Source organism: Aotus nancymaae, unplaced genomic scaffold (genome assembly GCF_030222135.1).
Source record: "Aotus nancymaae isolate 86718 unplaced genomic scaffold, 86718_ANA_hifiasm-v0.15.2.pri h1tg000033l, whole genome shotgun sequence".
Taxonomy (NCBI): Eukaryota; Metazoa; Chordata; class Mammalia; order Primates; family Aotidae; genus Aotus; species Aotus nancymaae.
This window is the reverse complement of record NW_026988447.1, coordinates 65,350,530-65,375,570: the sequence shown is the minus strand read 5'-3', so window position 1 is coordinate 65,375,570 and position 25,041 is coordinate 65,350,530. Positions and strand designations below refer to the sequence as shown.

At 37.3% G+C, this 25,041-nt stretch overlaps 1 protein-coding gene across 1 annotated transcript in view; it reads right to left on the bottom strand.

Moving 5' to 3' along the window:
- Nucleotides 1-25,041, bottom strand: part of LOC105732468 (carboxypeptidase E) — a 136,842-nt gene that overhangs the window by 110,685 nt on the left and 1,116 nt on the right. The window lies entirely within an intron of this gene.

Here is a 25,041-nt window from a genome sequence, read left to right as displayed (position 1 = left end):
TTTTCATATTGACTCCTCTTCAGGGGAGAGTGAATCTTTCTGTGACATATTTACAGGTTTATATTTTAATTTACATAGTGCATTAGGCCATTCTTGCATTACTATAAAGAAATACCAGAGACTGAGTAACTTATTCAGAAAAGATGTTTAATTGGCTCGCGGTTACACAGGCTGTACAAGCATGGTGCTGGCATCTACTCGCCTTCTGAGGAGGCCTCAGGGAGCTCTTACTCATGATAGAAGTGGGAGCATGCATGTCACATGGAGAGAAAGAGACCAAGGCAGGGGAGGTGTCACACACTTAATCAGATCTTATGAGAATTCACTCTTCACCGGGGGATGGCGTCAAACCATTCATGAGGAATCTGCCACCATGATCCAAACACCTCCCAACAGGCCCCACCTCCAACACTGGCCATTATATTTTAACATGAGATTGGGCAGGGACAAATATCCAAACTATAGGTGTCATGTAACAGGCCAGAATCACCAGAAACACCAACATCCTTTAAGACTGAATTATGCATCTCAGTAATTCTATGTAACTATGAGAATCATAAAGGTTATAAATGGGACCAGTCATTTATAAAATTCATTCAAAGATCTGAAGAGGTGAGTAAGCGTCTAAGCAAGTACTGAGAGAATCAGGCTGAAAATGTTGGCACCATTACTATTAGCACATTTTACTTCTCTTTCACAAATAAATGGGTACAAAACAGTGGTGGCCTCTGGATCCATAAGGAAGTTTTATGGCATCTTTATTAAATACATCTTTTTGATGTAAATATTTTACAACCTTCTGAAGAAAGAACTGATATAAAAATAAAATAATCTGTTCATTTATCACGTTTCCCTAGTTACCCTTTCCTCTTCATTCCATTGTCTCCACACCCTTCCAAGTCCTCCTCAAATTATGCCAGTATTACTTTAACAACCTTTTGCCCAGCCTTCTCGCCTACTTCTAACACATTTGGTTTAATGTTAAAATAACAAATTTTACTACAACACCACTTTCCACAGAATCATTCCATGCTTACAAGACTGCAGAAGCCCCTGTTACCCACCATAGTATCTAAATTCCTCTGTCCGGCTTTCAGGGTCTCATATATTGTGGTATCACCCAATTTTTCCAGAAGTATTTCATGTTCCCCCATACGTGAACTCTCCCCCACTCAGGAAGACGGATGTTCTACAAGACAAGAAATAACAGGAGGAGAATAAGGTTTGGGAAATAATAATAATTTCTACTATTCATGAAGCGTATGTTGTGTGCCATGAATTGTGCTCAGCACATTACACGTGCTACTTCATTTTACCCGCACATAAACCTTATGTGACAGGTGTCATGATTTTACAGAGTGGAAGCTGAGCCACAGAGACTTTCTTCTTTAAGATCATTTAGCTATTAAATGGCAGAGCTGGTAGGCTTCTGTCTCACTCCAATGCTCAAGTTTTTGTCCAAGTTAAGTTTCACTTACAGTAAAGGTGTACTAGGCAGGTGGATATGCCAATCTGAAGCTCGGGGGGCGAGAAACAAGGGTTATATTTTTCCATCGCTGGCTTCTAGTTAACTGCATCTGTTGTAATGAGTGAGCTTGTCTATGGAAAATGTGTGTAATGAGGAGAAGAAACCAAGAGCAGAACTCTAAGCAACGGCACCACTTACATAGTGGACAGAAGAGAAGGCCTCAGGAAAGACTGAGAGGGTGTCAGGAGAACCAGAAGAATTATCCAGCACAAATCAGAGAACTGGAGTTTCAAGACACACTAAAGAAGAAGAATTAGCTCTATAAAGAAAAAAATATCAAATAGGGTCAAGTAAGATAAAGATTGAAAACCACTCATTAGAATTAGTGGTTAAGAGCTGGGGTAACTCATAAGTTATCATCCAGACCAGGGCAGTTTTGAGGATGAAAGAGGGCTCTATTAACAAATACCCCAGAAACAGTGAATATGGTGCAAACTGAGACATAAGGCCACCCTATTAAGAAGTCACTAGCGCCCTCTGTGAAAACCATTTGAAAAGAGTAATACAGTGACCGCCACAAGGATGTGAGTTCAGGAATGAATGTGTGTTGAAAATAGTATGTAATCTTTCAAAAAGCTTATTTTATTCCTTCTTTACTCCCACTGCTTCACTTGACTAGGCTTTAAAAAAGAAAGGCTTAGTTTGATGAATGGATGAGAAAAATGGTGAGTATCGAGGGTGAAACCGCCCTTCACGTACTCCTTATCCATTTGCTTGACATCTTCCTCTTGACTACTGAAACTACTTCCCCAAATGTCCCCAATGACTTCCAATCAGTGCTGGAGTGAATGACCTTTCCTGTATCCTCAACTTCCACAGTATTTGACATCGTCATATGCCCCCAGTCCTATCTTGAGACTGCAGCTCTGAATCACACCTACTAGCTCTCTTTCCCTGACTACATCTCTCTTCTTGCTCATTTAATCTTAAAAAGGTTGGCGTGTTCTAAGTCTCTGCCTGATACACTTTCTCTCCTTTGTCTATTCTCCCTCCCTCAGTGGTCTTATGCTCATCACCATTTTCGCCCTCACCACTCAAACAAATGACCCCTAAATCTTTTCCTCTGTCCTCAAACTCTGCCATGAAATGATTTTCATTTTAAACTGATGGCTGTATATCTCTCTCCAGGTGGTGGATCCACACCACCTCCCTAAATATGTCAAAAGCATACAATATCTTTTTCTTAAATTAGCAACTCACAAGTGGTCTATTTCTATTAACTCCCGAACAAATGAAGTCTAAATCCTCAGCCTAGCATTTAAGGATATTCATGATATGGCCAAAAACTACTTGTAAAGATTTTGCTTCCTCTACATGCACAGCAAGCTCTAAGCACAAAATGCTCTGTTACTATCCTCTGAACATCACCTTGGAACCCAATCTTGAGAAGCTGGGATTATAACACCAATGAATGCTACTGTTGCTCCTAGAATTCTCTTCTCTCTTCTACACTGGACAAGATTAAGCCAATCAGAAGTCTCGGTGAGTATCCTTATTAAATGTGTCCTCCATTCTTCAGTCTCAGACTTCACCTTGTATTACTCTTAAGGTACTTGTCATTTTCTGTCTTTTCACAATGTGTGCATGTGTCTTATCCTCCCTACTATATTGGAAACTCCTTAATAAGAGGGTTTGCGGCCAGGCACGGTGGCTCATGCCTGTAATCTCAGCACTTTGGGAGACCAAGGCATGTGGATCACATGAGGTCAGGAGTTCGAGACAAGCCTGGCCAACCTGGTGAAACTCCATCTCTACTAAAAATACAAAAATTAGCCAGTGTGGTGGTGCCTGTAATCCCAGCTACTTGGGAGGTTGAGGCAAGAGAATCGCTTGAACCTGGAAGGTGGAGGTTGCAGTGAGCCAAGATAGCACCACTGCACTCCATCCTGGGTGACACAGTGAGACTGCATCAAAAAAAAAAAAAAAAGAGGGTATGTGTTTTCACAGATGTACAACAGGTATTTATTGTTTAGAATCAACAGTTATAATTAGTAGAATAGATGCCTTTGACATCTTAATACATGTTACTTGAAAATCCATTATTTTAATCACCCTTAAAAGTAAAAGAAAAACTGATAGCTATTTATGCTCTGATATATTAAACATCTTCAGTAATCATTATTTAAAAACTATATCTCTGGTTTGTCAACATATAATGTGAAAGAACAGTTTATCAAGTAGATTAATTTTTAGGTCCATCAAGATTAATATGATCATTTAGTAGAGTATATTTAGGCAATTAAATTTTTAGAATATAAGTAAGTACAACAGCAAAATCTTTTAATGCCTAGTGTCAAAGTCTTGATTCGTGAATTAACTGATTATAATAGGTTGTGATTTGAAGCAGAACTTCCTGCAAAACCTATTTTTAACACCTCAGTGTATATCACCTGGTATTCTTTGTCTAACAGAACTGTACCTTTAAATACAGCTAATGCCAGATGGTCTCCTCAATAAAAAACAGCAGGAGGCAACATATTAATGCCACTCAACAAGCAAGTCTGCAGACAGCCAGCCAATGAAATCAGTCTTCAGTTGCTAAGCCGTTCTGTCACCATGGCAACACTTACTTCAGAAAAAATATTGGATTTTCAAGTCAAATGAGCCACCCACCTTAAAATTCCAGATCCTCCAAACTATGATCACCAGATACTTTAGTTAAAATAACTGCTTAGATTTTTCCATTGACCTAAAATCAGGGCTATCTTGAAAAGCCATTTGCCTTTCCATTTTTAAATATTTATTTACTCTCAGTTTCTACTGTCTTGATTTTCTAGATAAACATACTCCATTTAAATGCATGTGTATGCATATGTATACACACATTTGCATATATGTACATAAATGTATATATATTTATACATATATATGTACATGTGTGTGTATATGTATATATACATATGTATATGCATGTGTATATGTGTGTGTGTAGACACATACACATACACACATATGCACTGGTAGGCTAATAGTCCTAAATATTAAAAAAATCTTAATGTCTCAGAAAATTGTCACTGGTACATGCTCTTATCAATCTTTTGCTAATATTATATCTGATTTAAATAAGCAATTAATAAAATGTTAATTAATTAGAATAATTAATTGATTGAAATCAGAATATTATTTTTGTTACCAGTCTCTAAATTATCTAATATGAATGTTCAAAATAACATTAAAACTTTGGTTGGGGGGGTTGGAACTTTTTTTTTAGAAACGGGGACTTGCTCTGTCACTCAGGCTATGTACAGTGGTGCAATCATAGCTCATTGCAGCCTCCAATACCTGGGTTCAAGCAATCCTCCCACCTTAGCCTCTGGAGTAGCCAGGACTATAGGCACACATCACTATGCCAGGCTAATTTTTTTTTTTTTTTTTTAAGTAGAGACCAGGTCTTGTTATGTCACCCAAACTGGTCTCAAACTTCTGGCCTCAAGCAATCCTCCCGTGTTGGCCTCCCAAAGTGCTGAAATTACAAGCATAAGCCACTACGCCTGGCCAAAATTTTGTTTTTAATGCAGTTCCATTTTTAAGTGGAAATGAGTATTTGTTTTATAAAAGGAAGATAATCCTCTTTTATCTGATGCAAATGCAGAGACTCTAAAATAATATTTGGAAATACATTGTGTAATCAAGAAAAGATGGTAGAACGGATGCTTACTTTGAAAACACGGAAAGAGAGTGTCAAAGAACACGGCAGCAGCTTCCACTCAAGTCACATGGTAAGAAGGAACAGTTCCCCAAAAAGGGAAGAGAGGTGCTAATCTCAGAAAGGATGAAGACACAATATATAGTGTCTAACATACTGAATTGTGTAGTTGCTTAAGAATGTAGCTATATATACATATATATCCTAATCTTAGTTTTGCCACTTACAAACCTGTGATGTTAAATAAATCATTTAATCTCTCTGGGTCTCAGTTTCCTAATTTATAGAATGTGGATAATGATAGCTTAAATCCCAAAAGGTTTGTAAGTTGTGCCTTTAAACATCACTTGGCATATATCAAGCATCATATAAGTGTGAGCAATAATATGAAATAAGTTCATATGCTTTCCATAACATATAAACATTTTTCCTTGGCATTTCTATTTCATCTTTAAACTTTATTTTCTAACTTTCTCTGTGTTTTCAGTTGGCTTCACTTTCTTCTTTTGATTTTATTTTAATTTTTATTATTTGTTGAAACAAGGTCTCATTCCATCGACCAGGCTGGAGTTCAGTTGTGCGATCCCAGCTCACTGCAGCCTCCACCTCCTGGGCTGAAGCCATCCTCCCACGTCAACCTCCTGTGTAGCTGGGACTACAGGTACATACCACCACACCTGGATAATATTTTGTAATTTTTGTGTGTGTGGAGACAGGGTTTCGCTATGTCGCTCAGGCTGGTCTCAAACTCCCTGGCTCAAGTGATTGTCCTGCCTCAGCCTCCCAAAGTGCTGGGATAACAGGCATGAGAAACCACACCCGGCCTTCTTCTTTATTCTTAAATATTCTATTTCCGCCTATCTTATTCTTTTCAATAATCTCCATTATCTTTTTTTTTTTTTTTTTTTTTTTGAGGTAGAGTCTGGCTCTGTTGCCCAGGCTGGAGTGCAGTGGCACAATCTCATCTCACTGCAACCTCCACCTCCCAGGTTCAAGCTGTTCTCCTGCTTCAGCCTCCAGAGTAGCTGGGATTACAGGTGTTTGCCACCATACCCTGCTAATTTTTGTATTTATGTAAAGATGGAGCTTCACCATGTTGGCCAGGCTGGTCTCGAACTCCTGATCTCAAGTGATCTGCCTGCCTTGGCCTCCCAAAGTTCTGGGATTACAGGCAGGAGTCACCATGGCCAGCCTATTTTAATTTCTTACCTGGTATTTCCAATATTTGATGGTTCACTTTTTTAGATCTATCTCAAAGTCAAGTTGTAGGAATTACACAGAGAGACCCCAGAGCACAAAGCATGGTGGGTCATACCAGCAGTTCATAAGCCACACAATGGATTCCCTAGCCCCATTAAAGATGACTCCAGAAACGAATTCAGTAATATAGCATATCTCCCAGGGACCAAAGATCTCACTGTGCAAAGAGCAAGTCTGATTATCTAAAAAGTATTTTTAAATGAAATCTTTGCTATTTCAACACAAGCGTATCTTTTTTCCTTTAGAGGGGGGAGAAAAGAAAGAGGACAAAGCAAATGGAACTTCTTTAGGGCAACTCCTTTTTTCGAGAGAAAAAAGTTGCAGTGATCTTAGAATAACTGATTGGATAAAAGCCAATTTTAGTTATTATTTACTTAAGAGAAGGAAGAACTCCTCTTCATATCAGAATTAGCCCTGCCCACACAGGTGAGATTGGGTTCACAAACCATTCACAAGTGTTTTGTTTTGGGGGTTTTTCTGTAATTCTAATTCTGAACTGCTTTGGGCATCTACATGTTATGCGTGTGCCCAGTGGACATTCTCTGAGGGTTAAAAAACATTTCCCAACTATCCTGTACAATTCTCTATTTGTGAATTATCATGTAATACCTTTGAACTACAAAGAATGTACAGAATTTATGATTTCAAGTTTTATCCTGTGCTATTTAGTTTCTAAGCTGAATATATATTTAACAGAAGGCAAGAAAGAAGATGAAATGTGGTTCACACTTTTTTCATCATAATCCATTTATATAAGATAACTTGGAAAAGAATCTTTAAAAGTCATTTTTATTAGTCTGTCAAAGAAATGGCTGCTAATAAAAGTTCCCAATCAAATCATTCCCATTACTATGCACTGACCCTTGGCCTAGGTAGAACTTTCTTTCCATCTCTTGCTTCCTAATCTCTTACTTGACTAGGCTCTGGACTCCCACTCTCATTAATACCCAAAGGTTAGCTCTGTGCACAGGTCAGATGTCAAATGGAGAATTAAAGCAATTGTCTGAATAATTCAGACTTAATACTTTCACCAGATATAATATTATAATCAAAATAAACTTTACCCCAAATTAACTGTGAAGTTATCTCCAGTCTTTTCATTGCATTATTATCCATTCCTGCTCATATGAGACCACATCCTTTCACACAAACATCAGCCAGAAGACTTTGGAATATTTTGCTTGCTAATATCCTGACTATAAATGACCAACAGAATTCATCAACTAATCATCTTGGTGGAGTTTCTCATAGGACAAAACTCAAAAGAAAAAAACTTCATTCACATGTATATCATATACTCTTAAATTCCTGCAATAATGCATACCACTATTTTCTGTCCAATAATGGAGGCGCTTCATTCCAGATATAGTTCCTTTACATATTTCTTCATTTTAATAAAGGCTGTTCATTAAACATGCAATATGTTATCAATGATTCTTATAACATTTTAACATGTTTCATAAAACTTTCACAAATATGGAAATAAAGTCCTTTGACAAACTGTGTGATGATTGTTGGTTTGGAAAACATTCTCAAAAAATATGTGATTCCCCACAAATAACATTTTACACATTAAAAGAAATGTTTAATAGGGACAGAGTCTTGCTATTTTGCCCAAGCTGGTCTCAAACTACTGGGCCCAAGCAATCCTCTCCACTCAGTCACATTAAAATTTAATGCAGACACATGAACAGATCAACACAAATATGATTTTTTAAAAGGAAACCTTACCCAATTTCAGTTATTTATATTATTCACCCCTAACTTCCAGCGACACAACACGATTCATTCTGCATGGCACATATAACCAAGGGTTGCCCTTGCACACCACAGCACCCTTCCCAGAGGCCCACTCCCAATGGTCACGTTCTCTTAGGACCAGGATTCCCAAATGGTCAGTCATGTGGGAGATGCCACACCCTGTGGTGTAGTGCGTATCTGATCTCTGCTAACAAGTTTTCACAATTGTATTAACTTACATGGAACTGTCCTTCCTCGGGCAATCTTGGATTTTACCAGTCTCTATCTTGAAGCAAGATAAAGCACTTCATCCCATCTCCCAAAGTAACTTACTCCACCAATCATTATGGAGCACTGTAGATCTGCTGATGTCCCCATCCTTTATTTCTGTTTCCTCAAAGTTTCTCTTGAGCCACCAGCCCTTAAGTTTTTCTCTTCTCCCTCTCTGACTCTCTACACAGCCTCCAAATAAGTCTCTCTCCTTTTATCCAATTTAGCTCCTCAGCCTTCCTGAAGGCCCAGCCCTCCAAAAAGTTCATCAGAGCAGTCTTCCAACAAAAGCTTGTTTCTTCCTAGAGAGTGGATTTTACTGCCAAGAAAAATAACATTCTCTGTATGTACTTAAAGTTACTGGAGTGATTTATTTAAATGCTTCCCTGATTTTTTGCCACCCTAGGCCCTGTCCATCCACCTCCAACACACCCATACCCATTTACAGCACACAGGTCAAGAAGCTCTGCTCTAAGGATTTGAAAACATACTGATAAGTTACATTCCAGTAACTCCCTCACAGACTTCATGAGCTAACAGCTCATGACCCTCTATGACCAATAAGAAAGAGGTTCCTTTCTCCATCTGCGTACATTGTTACAGGAATTCTCTACGAAGAGTGTCCAACTGTATATCAGAAAACGAGTTCCAAGGCTCCTGGGCTTCAAAACCTTGGGCAGCTTGTTTAATCTCTCTCTGAAGCTCAACTTAATCATCTATAAAATGAGAGTGCTCCTTCTAGCTGGGAAAAAGACTTCTATAATCCTAATGTTTCACAATTCTGTGGAACACTAATGAAGATTGGGTTTAACATCAGGAGTAATTCAAAATAAATTTACCCTAATCAAAAACCTATAATTGGAAAAATTAGTTAAATACTAAATATTTCTGCATAGTGAATTTCTCTCCCAAAAGCCTCTGACAAACTGCATGATCATTATTCAAGTGTTAGACAAATGCAGCTGGATGAATGCCCCGAAACAGCTGCCAAAGCGTGGAGAAAAGCTATGGGCTGAATTCTCCTTCAATAACTCAAACGACATTGCTTTTCTTGTTCTTGTTCTTATTTTTCTGGGTTTTTACAAAACATAGTTTTTGAATTACATAGTCGAAACAGAACACTAATTGAGCTATACTTAACTGCTGGAAATTAGCCTAACAAAATCAAAATTACATAACGTCTTTTTACTCCATGGCTTACTAGAGAGTGTTCAATAATAGCTAACCAGGGAGGAAATGTGTTAGTAATCAATTGTTGCTAATCACAATGCAATCTAGTATGTGCTTAATATATTTATAATTATATACTATATAATATAACCATATTATAAGTTTATATATATATTATTTATATACATGATATATTATAACAGATGATATATGTACCAGATAATTATGTTCCATTAACATGCGAAATTTTCATCTACAGAAAATTCTCATTTTAGAGAATGCAGTTTGAGGGTGTTGTCTTTTGAGGATGATTTCCCTCATCAACACAATAAAACCATTTGGGATGGAGCTTATACTAGGATAAGCTCCATTATGATATTTATAATGGTATTATAATAGCACACTATGTATGCTTTATGGAATGATATAAATATAATATATATTAATATAAGCATCATTATAATATATTTATATATCATACATTATAGTATATATAAATATATACTAATATATGTAAACTTAATATATAATCATATTATATATTATATACTAACATATATACTATATATCTTTATATTTAGCTCCATCCCAAATAGTTTTACTGTCTTGACGAGGGAAATCAGCCCCAAAGGACAACACCCCCAAAACTGCATTATCTAAAATGAAAATTTTCTGTAGATGAAAATTTCCCATGCTAATGGAACATAATTATGTGGCACAATGTTTATTGAATGCTTATATATCATCACATTCAGAACAATGAAGAAAAAGACGCAAGAAGTGTGAATGAATTTTTTTTATTTTTTTTTATTGCATTTTAGGTTTTGGGGTACATGTGAAGAACATGCAAGATTGTTGCATAGGTACACACATGGCAGTGTGATTTGCTGCCTTCCTCCCCATCATCTATATCTGGCATTTCTCCCCATGCTCTCTCTCCAACTCTCTATCCCCGGCTGTCCCTCCCCCATTTCCCCTGGACAGACCCCAGTGTGTGATGCTCCCCTGCCTGTGCCCATGTGTTCTCATTGTTCAACACCCACCTATGAGTGAGAACATGTGGTGTTTGATTTTCTGTTCTTGTGTCAGTTTGCTGAGAATTATGGTTTCCACGTTCATCCATGTGCCTACAAAGGACATGAACTCATTGTTTTTAATGGCTGCATAATATTCCATGGTGTATATGTGCCACATTTTCTCTGTCCAGTCTATCATCAATGGGCATTTGGGTTGGTTCTAGGTCTTTGCTATTGTAAACAGTGCTGCAATGAACATTCGTGTGCATGTGTCCTTATAGTAGAATGATTTATAATCCTTTGGATATATACCCAGTAATGGGATTGCTGGGTCAAATGGAATTTCTATTTCTAGGTCCTTGAGGAATCGCCACACTGTCTTCCACAATGGTTGAACTAATTTACACTCCCACCAACAGTGTAAAAGTGTTCCTATTTCTCCACATCCTCTCCAGCATCTATTGTCTCCAGATTTTTTAATGATGGCCATTCTAACTGGCATGAGATGGTATCTCAATGTGTTTTTGATTTGCATTTCCCTAATGACCAGTGATGATGAGCATTTTTTCATATGTTTGTTGGCCTCATAGATGATTTCTTTTGTAAGGTGTCTGTTCATATCTTTTGCCCACGTTTGAATAGGCTTGTTTGAATGATTTTTTACTAGCTTAGAATAAAGTCCTCTCTTTGACTTTCCATATCTTATACATCTTTTAAGTCCTGCTCAAGTCTCCAACTCCTTCTGAAGGGTTTACCTTGCACACCTCTCTTACAACTCCCTGAAGAATTAGAGTGAATACCTTCGTACCAAGTACTTGGTAAAACACTGTTGTTTCTTGCTCCCTTTTGAAATATCTCTTCAATTTCCAGAATGTCACTCATATAGGAGGCACTTAGCTATTACTGTTAAATAAGTACATTAGGGCCACAAAAAACAAACACAGAAATGAAAGATGCAGTATTGCATTTATGGCCGTCTACTACTCAGAGTTTTATTTCCAAGTGTGACCTGGTTTGAAAGCATTTCTACCTGGAATTTCCAAATGCCTGGTGAATGAATGTCTTTATTTTTTCTCGGTGATCTGTCCAATTAGGATGATTTATACTGCAAGTTGTTAGTAGGGCCTTTTTGATAATAAAGCATTCTTATGACCTTGATTTGATGGTTGAGAACACTATGGAAAATGTAACGTGTTCCACAAATGAGAGCCTTGTTGGCCTTTCAAAAATGTTGGCAGAGGTATGAATGTTTTCCTTATACTACCGTCTTTACGGAGTCCATGAATGCAACACCTTTGTCCACTGAATTTTTTAGAAAATATTAACAAGTCTCACTCTTTTATACATTCATTTAAGAAACACATTCTCATTGATTTACTTTCCCTGTACACAGAGGTTGCAGAATTATAGCATCTAATGAGTTCAGCTTCAATGTTAAAATAATAACAGCAACAAGAATAAGAGTTTTAAAACTATTCAGGAAAAATACCTCACACTGAATTGATGTCCCTGAAAATTAGATGTAATTTTTAAAGGAACACTTCGTGCAAATTGAAATAGACTCAAAGGAGAAGGGGAAATGTTTGTTAAAATAGCATAAGGTGCCCTCACTCCCATCTATCCAGTAATCTGAATTAACTATAAAAACCGCATACTCGGCAGCCTAGAAATAATAGAAAAGGGTCTCAAAAATATTAAAAATATCACATAGTTCATGTTTTTCATTGCCGGAGAGAAACCAAGAGTTGTCCTCAACATAGAACCCAACAATTTAGACACATGAGTAAAATGAATATACCCTTTTAGTGAATTTTCTCAGGTTCACTCCATAGTTAACTAGTGGAGAGGAAATTAGAAATTGAAATTGTGTGTTACTCATGCATATGAAAATATAAAAACACTACTAACATCCCCAATGCTACGCTGACCAGTGGAATACTGAAATCAACCCATTATGAACATTGAAGAGACCATTCTAAATATTTAATAACATTCACCCCAGAGGTTATTCTAATTTGAAGAAGACTAATTTGAGGAAAGCTTATAGAATTCTTCCCATGCATTCACACATAGAGAGAAGCATTTTTATCAGGTATTCTGTGCACGTTCAACAGTTCTAAAGTTTTCTGCATGCATTTGCAATCAAGAAATGGTAGCAAAAATTCTTCCAGAAGAGGAAGCCTCCCTACTTTAAGTACTGAGTCTGACCCATCATATGGAGAAACTAATGTTAAATGCAAGATTTTGGATGCCCTGGAGGGTGATTTGTGTGACTAGAAAAGAGCTGTAAATGATTGGTTTCCAAAATCTTTTTCATTGTACATTCAATTTATTGGAGTTATAAATTATAAATTCAAAATCATAGTCTTCCACAAACATTTAAGTTCAGTTTACCAGTCTTATTTATCTACTTGTAAATATAACCGATTCGATACTCACTTTTAAGGGAGATTTGACCCTTAATTAATTAAGTAAATTATCATAAACATTTCAAGGTGTATATACAAAACAACATATTCAATTACCTTTTTAGTTTCCTTGTTTGACAAATATTCCCAACTTCCTACATAACATGGCAAATCTAATAGATTAAATTGTATGGTGATTCTTAAGTTCGCTTAAATATCCCAATATCATTTATAAACTTGCTAAAATTTCAAGTTAAATATCACGGAACTGAAATAATTACTCAATTATAAATTTTTTATTGTAATTACAAAGTTAATCTTTAGACATTACAATCTACGAAATCTATTTAACATTATAAAGTTTAAAAGAACTTAAAAATTCAACTATATACATATTACTCCTAAATCTCTTTGGAGTGGAAGATTCTTACCCAAAAAGAAAACAAGGTGGGTGGATCACGAGGTCAAGAGATCAAGACCATCCTGGTTAACATGGTGAAACCCCGTCTCTACTAAAAATACAAAAAATTAGCTGGGCATGGTGGCGCACACCTGTAGTCTCAGCTACTCAGGAGGCTGAAGCAGGAGAATTGCCTGAACCCAGGAGGCAGAGGTTGCGGTGAGCCGAGATGGCACCATTGCACTCCAGCCTGGGTAACAAGAGCGAAACTCTGTCTCAAAAAAAAAAAGAAAACAATGTTTCAAGCCACACAGTTTGAGAGTCACCTTTTCAAAGGTATGTGGGAGGCTGTGATGAGGGGAAGAAAGAGAGTACCATCTTAACTGAGGTTCTGGCCAAATAGGACATCTGAAATTGCAGACATTCGGGGCAATTTTTCTCACTACCTGTCACGTAGAGTCCCTTTTTATAGTTTCTATTTTCCATACTTTAAAACTTCAAAAGGACAATGGTGATGACTTGGCTCACATCCCCAGGTTTATGTTCTATAATTACTTAAATTTCAAGATAAATTGGAATTAGTAATTTCCTCCCAGATGACCATCACTAATTTGACTTTCATGGCTCTTAAAATAGTATTTTCCATCTTGTTCCAAACACTTTCCCTTCTTTCATTATTATCCTGTTTTATAAGACCACATAACTTTTATAGATATTGACATAATATTCAATTAAATGCTAACTGTCGCTTGCGACTTTATCTGATCCTTTGTTCACAACTCCCAAGGCTGTCCTCCTGAGGACTACAAGCCTTTTAGTACGTTGGTTCTGGTACAAGAAAGCAGCCAGAATGATGTTCCTCAGCACAGAATGAGGACCTGCATCTCAGTGAGTAGATTGGAGGCAACATAGAACCAGGGCTCAATATAGAAAGGACCAGAACAAGAAACATGACCAGCCTAGGATGGAGCACTAACATAAGCCCCAGTTGGTGACAAAATATACATTCCAAGCACTGTGGATACAGTCATTAATCTGCCAAAGATAGCCACCTCTCCTCAAGGTCACGGTTCTAGAAGGAAGGCAGAACTGTGTATTGACATAATTATTTGCCTTACACGTGGAGAAGCGGGTATACTTCCACGCATGTTAATGGTTTGGCAAAGTGTGTATCACTAGATCTAATATGTGTGTCATTCATTCTGAAGTGTTCACTCGATCATCACTTTCAACATGCATTGAGAACCTACTATAAACCTGAAGATGCACCGGATGGTCCACACTGAAATGTGCAGTCACTATCTTGATTCCAGGAAAAGTTTGAAAATGTCTCCTTAAGAAATGAGAAGACATTTCACTTTAAAATTTGGCAACTGTGAAAATTAAGCACTGACATTATAAAATATGTCCTAAATCTAATTGAAATTATAATTTTCACTAGATGTTTGGATGTGTTCATTTATTATGTTAATGGCATTTAATAATGTTTTTTTGCCAAATAATTTTACAGAGTTTGATTTATAAGTGGCCGTAAGTCACTTCAACCTTCTAACAGTTTTAGCATGCTTGGCTATCAAATTAGTTCTCAAGGAGAGCTCTCCAGAGAGAAAGAACAACTCCAGCAGAAACAATACTTTAAGTCGTTAAGTTAAGGTAACCGGTTAGCATTCTGTTGAAAGTAAAGGCAAAATTAGCCCGACTGTTTAAAAATCCAGAAAACAATAACAACCCAAGAAAACTTCCTGGAAAAAAGACTTTTGTAAAATAGTTTTTAGGCCTGGCACGGTGGCTCACGCCTGTAATCCCAGCACTTTGGGAGGCCGAGGCGGGCAGACCACGAGGTCAAGAGATCAAGAGATCGAGACCATCCTGGCCAACGTAGTGAAACCCCGTCTCTAAATAAAAAGATAAAAATAAAAATAAATGATATTTTTCACAAGTACCAACCACTCAGGTTAAACAAAAAACTCCCATTTTTCTTTAGCTATGAATAGAAGTAAAAACAAGAAAAATAAGGGCTATTTTATAGATAGGAGTGAAATCTATAAATATAAATAGTTAAACTAATCTGAAATTTAAAACAAAGGTGACTTCTGCATTCACAATTATCTTGCCATTATCAAAACCTACATAAAACCTATAGTCTAGATAGTATTTTAGTCTATTTAGCTACATGGTATCATTCATTATATATCTATGTAATAGTATTCACCTGAGAATTATGTATCTATGTATTTTTATGGCTTTAGCATTTTCCAAAAACTGACTCTTGAGAAAATACATGTAGCAGCTGACTTTTCTTTGTGTGAGCGCTATAAAGGTCTTGTTGATTTTGTGGAGTTAATGCAGTTTCCAAAAGTGCATTAACTTAATTCCCCTGATGCTGGTTATGTGGAAAATCTGCCTTAGCATCTACTGAGTTAATGAATAAGAATGAATAAGACTGGTTTCCTCTAGTGAACTTAAAATAAAAAATCTGTGCTGAACAATGTCGAGATTTGAGACAAACGAAAATGTTTGAATAGGACTGTTGTACTTTAAAATCAGATATCCAGCACTGCACCTAAAACACAAAAAGGACAAAAACTATTTCATTTTGCAAATGTCTTTAACATTTTCAGTAGTTTCCCCTGCAGACATTGCCTTTGTGTTTGCTACATTAAAAATAGGATAGAGAAGCCTTCAACTCCCTCATCATATGCAGCAGGCATTTTGCAGAATCAAGTAATGTATCCACTGATCATAGAGGATGCAATACAAGCTCAATGTGTGTGAAAAAGTGAATGCAAAGTGAAAAATGAAGTAACACATTTCAAGAAGTGCAATGGCATTCATTGCCTCAAAGGATGACCAGCAGATAAAGTAAAATGGTATGGACCTAGTAGGTGTTCATTAAATATTCCCTAAAATAAATTGAAATTATTAGTTCTATTAACAAAGGCCTACCTTTTCATCTTGGAAAGTTGATTTCAGTGTGGAATCCTACACAGTAATATTTTATAATAGTTATGAAGAAAGGTTGTTTTAGAAATTACCACTTGGCTGAAAAAGGAAAAGGAAAAAAGGTATTCAGGATATGGGTCAGGGAGGTGACAATCCAACCTTTACATTGAAGTTTCTCTACCCTAAACTCATGGCCAAAGGTTATGATTTGTGCAAGTTTTTAAGCAGAGTTCTAGAAATAAGCTATTTCTTATGGAAAACATTACATAATGGCAGTGAATAGCAGCTGCATCATGAAGAAAAGATTTTATGATTTTAAATACTTTCACCTATATATGAAGAGAAAATTGGATAGGTCCAATCAGACGGCATCACTTTGGGATCTGAACATATGAGGAGTTGCTTGCATTGAGCAAATAAATGCGATAATTATTGTTCCTTCCAATTACCTTGACATGCATAACTACAGCAAGAGGTTTTTTAGCAACCTGAATTTAAGTTAAAAGTTATATTTAGGCTTATTTAGAAAATAAACAACTTGCATCCATTTTTAAAATAATCAGCCTTTGTTTGAAATGAAATGTCTTCCGATGAGGAGGTAGTTATTATTATTATTATAGAACTATGATGCTTAGCAATTATTTGATAGTAAACAGGTTTCTGTAAAAAACAAAATATTTACCAGTAGTGGAAACTTGTTCCATGGTGTATTATCATAAGTAATTCATTTATCTTTAAGAGTCATCTCTTTAATACTCCACATGTGCCACCCTACCCTTCAAAGATAACTCATCTGGGGACAGTTAAAGAAGTGGGTAAATCACCTGAAAATCATAAAAGACACTAGTAACACAAACAGCCTCTTCTCTTAGGCCACGTTTCATTAGGAAGAACTGGCTGTTAGATCACTTTTACAAAACACCATATCCTGAATGTTCAAAGAAAGGAAAACCTTCACAGAGCAACAGACTCTCGGCAATCCAGTAATTAAAGAGAAGGAAAGAAAAGGGCAAATTTAAACACGTTTCAAATTTAAGTTCATTCGACTCATCATCTAGCTCAGATAAACCTCCTCCTCTGTGGCATTTCAAAGTGCACAATTTGAATACCATTTCACGAGAAAAAGGAAAATGAAAACCCGGAGATGCATATCTTCTGTGTTAAAAACAAGCACACATAGGGCCGGGCGCGGTGGCTCACGCCTGTAATCCCAGCACTTTGGGAAGCCGAGACGGGTGGATCACGAGGTCAAGAGATCGAGACCATCCTGGTCAACATGGTGAAACCCCGTCTCTACTAAAAATACAAAAAATTAGCTGGGCATGGTGGCGCGTGCCTGTAATCCCAGCTACTCAGGAGGCTGAGGCAGGAGAATTGCCTGAACCCAGGAGGCGGAGGTTGCGGTGAGCCGAGATTGCGCCATTGCACTCCAGCCCGGGTAACAAGAGCGAAACTCCCTCTCAAAAAAAAAAAAAAAAAACCAAGCACACAGTTCTTAGTTTGCAACACTCAGGTCTTACGCCGAATTTTTAAAGGTCAAAATTTTACTAAATCAGTTTTTACCCATTATCTTTAAAATGTTTACTTAACACTTAAAAAGCAGCTTAACTTTCTAAAATGTTTGAAGACTCTTCTCTTCCAAAGGAAACTTACTAGTCCAGTTACGTGAGACAACAAACAGAGCATGCTCAGCACCGAAACTTGAAAAGACATGTAGTTGGTGTATTTCTCCATTATGCAAAACTGGATTCAGCGCACGCAAAAAATAAGCATACACAAAAGAAAAGTACCATCTCCATCCTTTCTTGTTATCACACTTCTGGCATGCTAATACGCATGGTGTCAACATCGACCAACATGGCTTTGTTTTATGATATGCATTTTTGCCTAATTGAGAAACTTCATTTATTCAAAACTATTCATTGAGTGGCTGCTATGCCCCAAGCATAATACTAGACATTTAGGATAAAAACATAGAAACAGAATACAATTCCAGAGCACAAGAAGCTACAGGAGCTACAGGAGCTTCTTGCACTCCAGGATTGTATTTTCTTTTTATTTTTTTTTTGAGACGGAGTTTCGCTCTTGTTACCCAGGCTGGAGTGCAATGGCGCGATCTCGGCTCACCGCAACCTCCGCCTCCTGGGTTCAGGCAATTCTCCTGCCTCAGCCTCCTGAGTAGCTGGGATTACAGGCACGCGCCACCATGCCCAGCTAATTTTTTGTATTTTTAGTAGAGACGGGGTTTCACCTTGTTGACCAGGATGGTCTCGATCTCTTGACCTCGTAATCCACCCGCCTCGGCCTCCCAAAGTGCTGGGATTACAGGCGTGAGCCACCGCGCCCGGCCAGGATTGTATTTTTTCTATATATTTATCCCATGTAGACCAACAACGAAAAATGCCATAATGAGGTAATAATAATTGTTGCCACATATTGAATTAAGAACTTTATATTTACCACCTCATTTAATCATCACATTATTGTCATTTCATAGGTGATGAATTGGGGAGGTAGAAGTTAATTGACTTGCCCAGGGACACTTAGCTAAAAATAAGAAGCCTCAGGATTTGAGCTCAAGCCCCCTGACATTAAAGTCCACACTGTAATTATTTACAGAGATACAGAGAGCTGTAGCTCTCCAAAGAAATATGGAAGCATAAAGAAAGAGCACCTGTAGGGTTAAGAAAGTTAGGGAGAGGGAAGAAAGTAGGTTTCAAAGAGATTTTGCTTCTGCTGAGACTGTAAAAGAGTAAGTTAGTCGTCCAGCGCGGGGGCTCACACCTATAATCCCAGCACTTTGGGAGGTCGAGGCGGGCAGATCACGAGGTCAAGAGATCGAGACCATCCTGGCCAACATGGTGAAACCCCGTCTCTACTAAAAATACAAAAATTAGCTGGGCATGGTGGCACGCACCTGTGGTCCCAGCTATTCGGGAAGCTGAGGTGGAAGAATCTCTTGAACCCAGGAGGTGGAGGTTGCAGTGAGCCGAGATTGTGCCACTGCACCCCAGCCTGGCGACAGAGCAAGACTCCATCTCAAAAAAAAAAAAGAGTAAGTTAGTCAGGAGCTGAGCAGTTTCACCATAAATTCTTTAGGAAAATAAGTCAGATTGCCAATGAAAATGTCGATGTTGCCCTAGACTTATTTAGCTCCCTAAAGAAACAACCACAAAGACATTCTCAAATATTGACGCACACTTTGTTCTTGAGTGAAGCTTGCTTGATGATTATTGTTCATTGTCAAACTGAAGAAAAGCAAGAACGTCCCACAGTTTAAAATCGATAAAGGGCAAACAGGCAAGGTGCGGTGGCTCACACCTGTAGTCCCAGCTATTCAGGACGCTGAGGAGGGAGATACCTTGAGCTCAAGAGTTCAAGGCTGCAATGAGCCATGATCATGCCCCTTCACGCCAGCCTGAGTGACACAGCAAGACCCTATCTCAAAAAAAAGCAAACAGAAAATAGTGAGAAGAGGGAAAAAGTCCTTCAGGAGTATCAACTAGGCCTGTGCAACAGCCTTCTAAGAGGAAGGCATTGGGCAGGCTTGGTGGAAGCAGATCTCACATGACAATGTAGCCAGGAGTGCTTACTCTAACTGACTGTAAAGGCCATAGAGGACAGTTTCCAGAACACTGAGAGTAAAAAAAAGAATATTTACAAATTAGCCCTTCTTCTTAATAACGAGAATGTAAGCAACTTCATTAAATGCGTTTCTATATATTACACCATTTTGGCCTCACAGCAGTCCTGTGAGTTCTGAGTTCTTAAAAGTATTCCCATTTTATACACAAGGAAAACAGGCGAACCAAAGTTAAAAGGATGAAACTATTTAACAATAAAAGAATTGTGATGTATTTGTCTAATTTTAATCATTGTAATCAAAATTATTTTGTCTTTTTCAGCTCCATAAGACAGGGGGAGAAAAAAGCAAACAAATGAAATTATTTCTCCTCTGCCTCATTGCTGCAGAATCATGCTCTGATTCTAAGCATAACTTAAAATCTTACTCTACATAAACCACTATACTAGCTGTTTATGGAGGAAAAAAATGGAAAACATATGCTCCCTATCCCTGAAGAGCTCCCTGTATGAGGCCCTCTGCTGGAGAATTACCAAATGAATCATTTTTTTTCTTTGCTGTACATCCAGTCTCATGTGCCAAATGAATCTTTAATACTATGATAAGGAATGATAATGGGCTAATGCTGTGTTTCTCCAGCTAGTGAAGCACTAGTTCCAAGATAAGCTCCATTTTTTATTGTTGTTATTGTTATTTTGTTTCTGCGCCAGTGTATCGGTCTGTCACCCAGGCTAGAGTGCAGTGGTATGATCGTGGCTCACTACAGCCTCAAATTCCTGGGCTCAGGCAACCCTCCCACCTTGGCCTCCCAAGTAGCTGGGACTACAGGCACATGCTACCATGCCCAGCTAATTTTATTTTTTTGTAGAGACAGGATCTCATGAAGTTGCCTAGGCAGATCTCAAACTCCTAGCCTTAAGCATGCCTCTCACCTCAACCAGGTGTGAGCCCACCATGTTCAGCCACCTTTTTTTACAAAAAAAAATAAAAAATAAAAAAAGGAAGGTGGAGAGCAGAAAATCCCATGGTGAGAGGCTGGGAAATCTTATATAGTATGCATCTAACTTGAAGATTTGAAATATACATTAGCCTATTATGAGCTCTGTTAAACCTTTCAATATACAAACCTATTTATCTTTGTTTGCATAATACTTATCAAACCATGCTCAATGTATGTTCTGTGGAATACACTTTGAGAAAAGGTGGGTTAATGTGTCACCCCCTACAAGAGCTATTTTATATTTCTTAATGATATTTAGAAATAGGATCTCGGCCCTATGGTAAGCCAGTAAGGGAGTTACTAGCAAATGAGTCATCTGCCACCTCTCAAATCAGTTGTCATGGAAAGCTGCCTCTTTCGTCTGAGCAAAGGCTTTCATGTAGGAGCAAGCCCAACTTGCCTTCTCTTCCATTAACCAATCACAAATCAATCAAGAACACCACTTCTGGCAAACGCTGCATTGACTCATTCAGGTCTAAAAATAAGTCTTGACCATGTGTGGTAGGTCTAGACTCTGCTCTAGGATCTAACACCTATCTTCACCTATCTTTCCGTTGTAATCATTTGCCACTAATCCATACTAATCTGTTATAAAAAGAGGCCTTACAAATAATAATCAAAATCCCCACTTCTTTTTTTCAAGTTGTGTGGAAACATGCCAGTATTAAACGTTCCATCACAATATTTGGCAAGTGCATATTGGCATTTATACACTTTGAATTTTAACAGACTCAGAGAAGATTAAGTCCAAAATAATCATTCCAGGCTTTGAGAAAGAAAAACCCTGCTCTAAAGAATGTTTTTGAGATAGCATTTTAGCTATAAATCAGATTTACTTCTCAAAAGCAATCAAAAGCAATCTTGAACTGCATGTAAAAAAAATAGTGTTTTAAGCAAACTAATATTAACTCATATTTAACTCTGGATGGAGTGGTCTGGGAACACAGAATCCATTACTTAGACATAAATTAATAAAGGTTTCTTTTATGAGTTCTGTATTTCAATGATGGATATACATGCCTAGGAAGGCATATGTTTGGGTTTGAACACATGAGTCCCTAAGCATGAAAATAAGAAAAAAGTGTAAAATAAAAGGAAAGAAAAACAGGAAAAATGATCATGCCTAGCAAGTATGATATCTAACGGAGCACTTATAATCAGCCCCTAGCCCAGTCTAAGCTCATTCTTCATCCCAGTTACAAAAAGGCCACAAACACTAACTCCCAGTGCAAAGGGAACCCATCTGGGGTCCAGACTTAACAATGTCCTAAGTGATGAGACCAATGTCAGGACCATTTGTGGTCCTGCTAAATGAAATTGGCCGATACTTGCAACCCTCTTTCAAGAGATTTTTGCAGATCTCAGAAGCAATGCAAAATGATGACTGAGACCCAACATTCAGCTGGTCAAAAATCAAACTGATTCCTCAGGTGTTATCACAAAATAGGTTTGGCTATTCCTCGATGACCAGTTCAGAATCTAATTTTCTTTGCCTTTTGATGAATTCAAATGTTTAACATCTTGCAAACAGAATCATTTTCAAGAGACAAGCTCAACTGCACCCCATGTCCTGTACCAAACATGTATAAAGATCGCTTGTTTCTGCTCAGGAAGAGAGCTAATTGTATCAACAAACATCTGTCCATAAACTGCTAGTCTAACCAAGTAAAGCTCTAGCTTGACGATTCTACCGCAAGAAATGGCTTTATGGGGATATGTTGTTTTATTTTGCTGGAGTTCTTCTGTTATGACAACTAAATCCTTAGAAATCTGCTATTTTTATTTAATGTTCAGGAAAAGAATCTAGATTAAGAAAACTAACAAATCTGACATCTCTCTTGCTGGAAAACAAATGTGAGCAACTTCGCCTCAAAATTTCAGTCAAGTAAAGGCATTTGTTAAGTTCAAAAGTATTTCCTCAATCTGAATCAGAAATGTTATTTCAACCCAAAAAATAAAGTACTTAAAAGGTGAAAATAGTTAAGACAGTTGCCCTTTTTCAAAAGCAGGGGTCCTAGTGAAGACAGATACCTATACCAGCTATTTTGGAATTCGTAAATGTCAACAAACTGTACATTTCCTGTCTTTTGTCATCCATTCTTCAATAATGCAGTCTCCCTGACCTGCTGACCCTAGTGTCCTTTTCTCCAGTCCTCCCAAAACCTTTCTTGCAGACTCACATACCTTTATGCTGCTCTTTAAACTCCCAATTCTCTATTCCCCTGAGGGCAAGGGACAATCTTCTGTGTTATCTTCTACGGGTTGTTCAGAGGCACAACTCATAGAAGCCTGGTCTACCTTGAGTATACAGGTGCTCAAAAAAACACTGAATGAGCCCACTTGTACCTGAGGATAAATATTCATTTTTATTTCTTAAGGTGGTTTAAAAAGAACTGAAAGGCCTTTTAAGAATGATGAACATTTTCTTTTACCCAAAACTTTCTTAAAGTTAATTCATACAAGCACCACCAAACTTATATACTGATCAAATCTCTACATTTACTGGTTTCCTGAAGATTTCTAATCTACTTGGCCTCAGAAAGGTGATGGGAGGATACCACCCTTGTAGTTTTGTTAGTGTGGTTTATAATAGTTTATTTATACTTTTAAAAATACAAGGGACACAGACATTTTGTAGTCTATTAGTAATACCATAGACTTAAAGTCTCCTTCATTTAACAAGGAATTTGTAAAGTGCATATTGTACAACACTTCTGAGTTTGTCTCTGTAAGAGGAATTAAATCAATGTATTTTGTGTGTATGAGGAATAAAACATTTTATTTTAATACACTGTGTTATGCATCTATTGATGGAATCATTTTCTCCATATTGTATAGTCAGTATTTTTCCATAATATAGGTTATTTCATAATGTATATTCAAGCCTGCCATGTGCCAAACATGAGCTGGGGGCTGGAGACAGGGTCCCCACTTCATAGACTTGCAATCTAAAAGAAAAATTTGCAAATCTTGATGAACTATATATTCCAGATAGGTAAGCAAAAGAATCATTGTTTCATTTTCTAAAGCATATCACATTCTAACAGTAATATCACTTTAAAACTTTATTTCCAAATTTGAAACAACAAAAAGTTAATCATCAGCTTTCATATAATCTCTCTGAAGTAACAACGCAAAAAAACTCTGCGAAGAAATCTACAAAATAGAGCAACGAAGAGTTCTCATTAAGTAAGCAGCAGGAAAGTCACAAATGCTTCCATTAGCTTTAACTGTGCCTAGAATGGCTTGGCTTTGGTCATTGGATTTAGCTGAAAATCAGTTATCACATTTTAAATTTTTTCCTATCTTCAGATAATAGTATGAAACTAAGTTTCAAAATGTCCAATTCTACATGCTGAATCCTGCCAGGTAGAGTAGTTAATATTAAATGTTTCCTTGGATCTGATCTTAGAGTTTTGACAGCAAACTTACACAAACCTTTTTTTCTTACATTATTTGAAGGTAAGAAATATTTCCTGAAGACTTATTCTTGATCAACCCATATACCATACATTCGAAGATCAAAATGTCTGTTGATCACCTATTTTAATACCTTCTCAGTTTGGTTCTCATTATCATTATAAAACCATTCTGGCCCTGCATTGAGAATTTTTAGCCTACTTTTTTGCTTGCTTTGTCATTAAAGAAAAATTAAGCATCCCACGCTGATGTTATTAGCACCGATAACTTTAGCAGTACCTTGAGTATCAGAAGACCAGGCCCAAATCATTTCCTAAGCAGAAACATAATGAAAAAAGTCCCAAGAACATTTTTAAATACCTCTTTATTAATACTAAATGCATCACAATTTCACATAAATCAGAACGTGCTTTAACATGCTTCTAAGAAAGGTGAATACGGATGGTTATTTGGGAACATCAGTTGGAATACAGACCCCATCACAAACTATTCATCTCCCATGGTTATAGCAGAGAAAATGGAATACTCCTTTTTCCTTGGAAAGGCCTTGTGCTGTTTCAAAATCTGAACGTCAGTCAGAAGCCACTTTCACCCTGGTAGGAGGACCTACATGTCTGCATACACCACCACCCCAGAATGGCAATATCCGTAAGATTC